Source organism: Panthera leo, chromosome B2 (assembly GCF_018350215.1).
Source record: "Panthera leo isolate Ple1 chromosome B2, P.leo_Ple1_pat1.1, whole genome shotgun sequence".
Classification (NCBI taxonomy): Eukaryota; Metazoa; Chordata; class Mammalia; order Carnivora; family Felidae; genus Panthera; species Panthera leo.
The window spans coordinates 26,976,302-26,984,460 of NC_056683.1; positions in this window are offsets into that span (position 1 = coordinate 26,976,302).

Below are 8,159 nucleotides of genomic sequence, written 5' to 3' on the forward strand. Positions count from 1 at the left end.
CATAGTAATTAAAACCATAAGAAGTAGAAAAAACAAAGAATTTTAAAAGTAGCAAGAGAAAAGAAGACAGTTATATATAAGGGAAACCCCTTAAGGCTATCAGCAGAGTTTTTGGCAGAAATTTTGCAGGCCTGAAAGGAATGACATGATATATTCCAAGTGCTGAAAGGAAAAAAAATCTGCAGCCAAGAATACTCTATCCAACAAGGCAATCATTCAGAATAAGAAGGATAAGGAGTTTCTCAGACAAACAAAAACTAAAGGAGTTCATGGCCACTAAACTACCCATACAAGAAATTTTAAAGTGAACTCTGAGTAGAAAGGAAAGGCCATAAGTAGGGTATCAAATGTAGGAAACAAAAAAGTAGTAAAAATCAGTATGTTTGTAAAAATCAGTCAAGGAATCCACAAAATAAAAAAGTGTAAAATATGACACCATATACCTAAAACATGGGAGAAGAGTAAAGAATGGGTTCAAGCTTAAGTGACCATCAACTTACTATAGATTGTTATATGCAGAAGATGTTGTATACAAACCTAATGGTAAACACAAATTAAAAACCGGTAACAGATAGGCAAAGAATAGAAAGAAAGTAATCCAAGTATATCACTAAAGAAAGCCAGTGAACCATGAAAAGAAGAAAAGAAGAAAGAAACTGAGAATAACCACAAAACAACCACAAAACAAGTAAAAAAATGACAATAAATATATATCTATAAATAATTACTTTGAATGTAAATAGACTTAAATGCTCCAATAAAAGATAGGGTGACAGAGTGGATAAAAAACAAGAACCATTTATGCTGCCTACAAGTGACTCATTTCATACCTAAAGACACCTGCAGATTGAAAGTGAGAGTCTGGGAAAACATTTTTCATGCAAATGGATGTAAAACAAAAGCTCGTGTAGCAATACTTATATCAGACAAAATAGACTTTAAAACAAAGACTATAATAAGAAACAAGGAAGGACATTATATAATAATAAAGGGGACAATCCAACAAGAAGAAATAACAACTGTAAATATGCATCCAATATGGAACCACCCAAACACATAAAACAGTTAATTACAAATATAAAGGAAATATTTTCAGCCATTCTTACAGGTGTCTAAAAATAGTTCCTTTGTATTTGTTATTAACTGTTTTATGTGTTTGGGTGGTTCCATGGAGGTTCCTCAAAAAATTTAAAAATAGAGCTACCTTATGACCCAACAATTGCACTACTAGGTATTTATCCAAAGGATACAAAAATGCAGATTCAAAGGGGGCACAGGCACCTTAATATTTATGGCAGTGCTATCAACAATAGCAAAATTATGGAAAGAGCCTGAATATCCATTCACTGATAAATGGATAAAGAAGAGGTGGTATATGTATATACAATGGAATATTACTCAGTAATCAAAAAGAATAAAATCTTGCCATTTGCCACAACATGGATGGAGCTAGAGTGTTTATGCAAAGTGAAATGAGTCAGTCAGAGAAAGACACATTTCATATGATTTCACTCATATGTGGAATTCAAAAAACAAAACAGATGAGCACAGGGGAAAGGAAGGAAAAATAAGATAAAAACAGAGAGGGAAGCAAACCATAAGAGACTTTAAAAGACAGAGAGCAAACTGAGGGTTGCTAGAGGGGAGGTGGGTGAGAGAATAGGCTAAATGGGTGATGGGCACTAAGTAGGGCACTTGTTGGGATGAGCAATGGGTGTTATACATAAGTGATGAATCACTGGGTTCTACTCCTGAAACCAATACTACACTGTATATTAACTAACTTGAATTTAAAGAAATACATTAAAAAATAGGAAGTGGGGGAAAAATCTAACTAAATTCATCCCTTTTTCCTGATTCTCTGTCTAAAATGAATATATATATACATATATACATATATATATATATATATATATATATATATATATATATATATAATTGATAGCAATATAATAATAGTAGGAGAATTTAACACCCTTCCATCAGTGGACAGATAATCCAAACAGAAAAATCAACAAGGAAACAGTGGCTTTGAATGACATGTTAGACCAGATGGATTTAACAGACACATTTGGAACAGTTTATCCTAAAACAGGAGAATACACAATCTTTTCAAGTGCACAAGAAACAGTCCCCAGGATAGATCACATATTAAGTCACAAAACAAGTCTTAACAAATAATAACAGATCAAAGTCATACCATACATCTCTTCTGACAATAACACCATACTGTTATAAAACTAGAAATCAACTAAAAGAAAAAGGTTCGAAAGAACACAAATATATGGAGGTTAAACAACATGCTCCTAAATATGTTACTAAACAATGAATAGGTCAACCAAGAAATCAAAGAAGAAACCAAAAATCACATAGAGACAAATAAAAATGAAAATAAAGTGGCCCATAATCTTTGTCATGCAGCAAAAGAAGTCCTAAGAGGGAAATTTAGAATACTACAAGCCTACCTCAAGAAGCAAGAAAAATCTCAAATAAACAACCTAAACTTACACCTAAAGGAGCTAGAAAAAGAAAAACAATGTCCAAAATTGTTTGGAAAGAATAAAATAATAAAGATTAGAGTAGAAATAAATGATATAGAAACTAAACCAACCAACTAACAAACAAAACCCCCAACCGAACAGATCAATGAAACCAGGAGCTGGTTTTTTGAAAAGATCAATAAAATTAATAAACTTCTGGCCAGACGAGAGATAGATGATAGATAGATAGATGATAGATAGATAGATAGAATTCAAATAAATAAAATCAGAAATGAAAGAGGAGAAATAACAATTGACACCACAGAAATACAAAGGATTGTAAGAGAATCCTATGAAAAATACATGTCAACAAATTTGATAACCTGGATGAAATGAATAAAGTCCTAGCAAATAACCTACCAAAACTGAATCAGGAATAAATAGAAAATTTGAACAGACATATTACCATCAATTAAATTGAAATAGTAATAAAAAAGTTCTCAATGAGCAAAAGTCCAGGACCAGACAGCTTCACAGGTGAGTTCTGCCAAACATTTAAAGAACAGTTAGTACCTATTCTTCTCAAATTATTCCAAAGAACAGAAGAGGAAAGAAAACTTCTTAATTCATTCTATGGGGCAAGCATTACCCTGATACCAAAACCAAATAAGGACATCACTAAAAAAGAGAAGTACAGGCCAATATCTGTGATGAACATAGATGCAAAAATCCTCAACAAAATACTAGCAAATAGAATTCAACAATACATTTTAAAACATCATTCACCATGATCAAGTGGGATTTATTTTCAGAATGAAAGGGTGGTTCAATATTCACAAATCAATCAATGTGATATATCACATCAATAAGACAAAGGATAAGAATCAGGAACAAGACAAGGATATCCACTCTCACCACATTTATTCAATACAGTACTGGAAGTCCTAGCCACAGCAATCAGATAAGAAAAAGAAATAAAAGGCATCTAAGTTGGTAAGGAAGAAGAAGTAAAACATCCACTATTTGCAGATGACATGACACTATACACAGAAAACCCCAAGGACTCCACCAAAAAACTACTCAAAATGATAAATGAATTCAGTAAAATCTTAGGATACAAAATCAATGTAGAAAAATCTGTTGCATTTCTATATGCTAATAATGAAGCAGCAGAAAAAGAAGTTAAGAATCCCATTTACAATTGCATCAAAAACAATAAAGTACTTAGGAATAAATTTAACCAAAGAAATGAAAGATCTGTAACCTGAAAAGTATAAAACCCTGATGAAAGAAATTGAAGACAACAGAAAGAAATGGAAAGACATTCCATGCTCATGGATTAGAAGAATGAATATTGTTAAAATGTCTATACTACTTAAAGCAATCTACACATTTAATGCAATCCTTATCAAAATGCCAACAGGAGTTTTCACAGAACTGGAACAAACAATCCTAAAATTTGTATGGAACCACAAAAGACCCCAAATAGCCAAAGCAATCTTGAAGAAGAAAAGCAAAACTGGAAGCATCATAATTCCAGACTTCAAGTTATATTACAAGGCTACACTAATCAAAATGGTAGTGGAACAAAAATAAACACATAAATCAATGAAACAGAATAAAAAACTCAGAGATAAACTCACAATTATGCTGTCAGTTAATCTTTGACAAAGGAAGAAAGAATATGCAATAGGAAAAGATAGATTCCTCAACAAATGGTGTTGGGAAACTGGACAGCAGCATGCAAAAGAGTAAAATTGGACCATTTTCTTACACCTTATGCAAAAATAAACTCAAAATGGATTAAGGACCTAAATGGGAGATGTAAAACCATAAAGAATACTCGAAGACAGCACAGGCATTAATTTCTCTGACATTGGCTATAGCAACTTCTTTCTAGATAGGTCTCCTGAGGCAAGGGAAACAAAAGCAAAAATAATCTATTAGGATTACATGAAAATAAAAAGCTTCTGCACAGCAAAGGAAACAACAAAACTAAAAGACAACGTACTGCATGGGAGAAGATATGCAAGATATCAGATATGCAAATGACATATCTGATAAAGGGATAGTATCCAACATATATAAAGGACTTACACAACTCAACATCAACCCTCCCATAAATAATCCAATTAACACATGGACAAAAAAAAAAACCAAAACACATGGACAGAAGTAGGGAATCCAAATGGCTCAGTTTGTTGAGCATCTGACTCTTGGTTTCAGTTTGGGTTATGATCCCAGGGTCATGGGATTGAGACCCTTGTTAGGCTTAAGCCTCTGCTTAAGAATTTCTTTCTCTCCCTCTGCCCCTGTCCCCAATTCTCTCTCTCTCTCTAAGATAATTTAAAAAAAGATAGAAGACATGAAGAGAATTTCTCCAAAGAAGACATACACATGCCAACAGACACATGAAAAGATGCTCAACATAACTCATCATCAGGGAAATGCAAATCAAAACTATAATGAGATAGCACCTTACCACTGTCAGAATGGCTAAAATAAAAAAACACAAGAAACAACAAGTGTTGGTGAGGTTGTGGAGACAAAAGAACCCTCATACAGTGTTGGGAATCTGGTGTGGCCACCCTAGAAGACAATAGAGTTTCCTCAACGAATTAGAAATATAATTACCCTAAATAAAGATAGCCCTGGGTATTTGTCCAAAAAATTCAAAACACCAGTTCAAAGGAATACATGCACTCCTATGTTTATTGCAGCATTATTTATAATAATCAACTTACAGAAGCAGTCCAAGTATCCATCAAAGATGAATGGATAAAGATCTGGCATATATATATATATATGCCAGATCTTCTTTGTATATATGTGTATACATATATATATATATATATATATATATATATATATATATATAATGGAATGTTATTCAACCATACAAGATAATGAAATATTGTCACTTGCAATGACATGGATGGAGCTAGAGAGTATAATGCTAAGTTAAACTAGTCAAAGAAAGACAAATACCATATGATTTCACTAATATGTGGAATTCAAGAAATGAAACAAATGAACAAAAGTAAAAAAAAAGAGAGAGAGATAAAGAACCAAAAAAATACACATTTAACTATAGAGAACAAACTGATGGCTACCAGAAAAGAGATGGATGGAAGGATGGGTGAAATAGGTGATGGGGATTAAAACCACACTTATCATGAAGAGCACTGAGTAATGTACAGATTTATTGAATCACTATAGTGTACACTTGAAACTAATATAACGCTGAATGTTAACTATACTGGAATTAAAATTAAAACTTAATAAAAGAGAAAAAAGATTACCATGAAAAAAAAACATATGCTAAGTGAAAAGAGCAAGTAATACTGTGCTATCATATGTGAAAAAGAAAAACTATATACATGTCTATATTATATATGTGCAAAATATCTTGAAAATTTGTGGAGGGTTTGCTAAACATAGAGTAGGCTGTCATACTAACTGGGTACAGCAGAAGCAAAGCACAGGGTACAGATAATGATGTGAATATTAGAAGGAGTAGTAAAAACAAACGACAACCCTGAAACCAAATAAAAATTAATGCCCCCCACAATACCCACATAGAAAGTCTGGACTAGGATCCTCACAGAAGTTTGTTTTAATAAAGGCCCAGTCCTTTCCTGCTTACCCAAGGAGGGTTAGGATTAGGTTTGTTCTACCTAAAGCCATTCATTCATTTAACATTTTTACCATGTGAGACATGCTGTGAATAAGAGAAGTAAGAGATGCTGTTGTTTTTCAGGCCTGGACAATCTAGTCGGGAGACAGATAAACTTCAAGGAGTTCAGGAATGAGATTATCTCAGGAGCCACATCTCATGGTTTATAAAGGGAAGTAACTTTCCAGGATGGTGGGAAAGCTTTTGGGCAGAGAGCTGTTTAATATCAGAATAAGAGTATTGAATGTCTGAATCAAGATAAGGCCCTGATCCTTGCAACTGGAAATCTCCTTAGATGCCCAACATCTAGGAAATATGACAAATACCCAGATATCTTGCCCTCAGTTTCTCCCCAAGTTTCTCTTTCTTGTCATCCCAAACTGTCCCTTAACTTCTTCATAAGACATGCCTCTGATGGCCTGAGGAAGAGCCTATGGTCAAGCACCAATGTCTTCACCAGCTCAAGATAGAACTTCCCTGCACAAGTGTCTGGTGGCTCTGGATGGACTTAATTCTTAACCTCGAGTTAATGGATGCTACAGAAACTCTGAGACCTCTGATATGGTAGGTATGTATCATGAATTTGTGAGGCTGTAATCTGTGTTTCTGTCAGATTCCCAAAGTGGCCTGGATTTAAAAAAGCATCGCTCCTGGCTGCCAATTTGGCTTAATGTTGGAAGCTTCAGCCCATGGTCCTGAGGAGAAAGACTTTCCAAAGAAGACATACAAATTGTCAATGACGAAGACATGCAAATCCTCAACAGGCACAGGAAAAGGTGCTCAGAACCACTGATCATCAGGGAAATACAAATAAAAACCACAAAGAGCTATAACCTCACACCTCTAAGAATAGCTATTATCAGAAGAGATCGGGCGTGTTCAGGGTGGTATGTCTGTAGACAAGAATAGCTATTACCAAAAAGACAAGAGAGAAAAAATGTTGATGAGGATGTGGAGAAAAGGGAGACCTCGGCCACTGTTGGAAGGAATGTAAACTGCTGCAGCCACCATGGAAAACAGTATGGAGATTCCTCAAAAAATTAAAAATAGAACTACCGTATGATTTAGCAATCCCACTTCTAGGTATATATCCAAAGGAAATGAATACAGGATCCTGAAACTGTATCTGCACTCCCATGTTCATTGAAGCATTATTTACAACAGCCAAGATATGGAAATAACCTAAGTGCCTGCCAATGGATGAATGGATAAGAATGTGGTATACATTAAGAATGAAATAGTATTCAACCATGAGAAAGAAGGAAATCCTGTCATTGACAACAACATGTTTGGACCTAAAGGCGTTATCACTAAGTGAAAGAAGTCATAGAGAAAGACAAATACTGTATGATCTCCTATCTGGAACTTGAAAAACCTGACCTTGTAGAAACAGAGAGTAGAATGGTGGTTACTTAAGCATTGGGTTTCAGGGAAGTGAGCAGATGTTAGTCAAAGAGTAAACCTCCACTTTTCAGATGAACAGGTTCTGGGGATCTAATACACAGTATTGTGAATACAACTAAAAATACTGTATTATATACTTGAAAGTTGCTAAGGCAGTTGATTTTATTTTTTTTTATTTTTTTTAATTTTTTTATTATTTTTTTTTATTTTTTAATATATGAAATTTACTGTCAAATTGGTTTCCATACAACACCCAGTGCTCATCCCAAAAGGTGCCCTCCTCAATACCCATCACCCACCCTGCCCTCCCTCCCACCCCCCATCAACCCTCAGTTTGTTCTCAGTTTTTAACAGTCTCTTATGCTTTGGCTCTCTCCCACTCTAACCTCTTTTTTTTTTTTTTTCCTTCCCCTCCCCCATGGGTTTCTGTTATGTTTCTCAGGATCCACATAAGAGTGAAACCATATGGTATCTGTCTTTCTCTGTATGGCTTATTTCACTTAGCATCACACTCTCCAGTTCCATCCATGTTGCTACAAAAGGCCATATTTCATTTTTTCTCATTGCCACGTAGTATTCCATTGTGTATATAAACCACA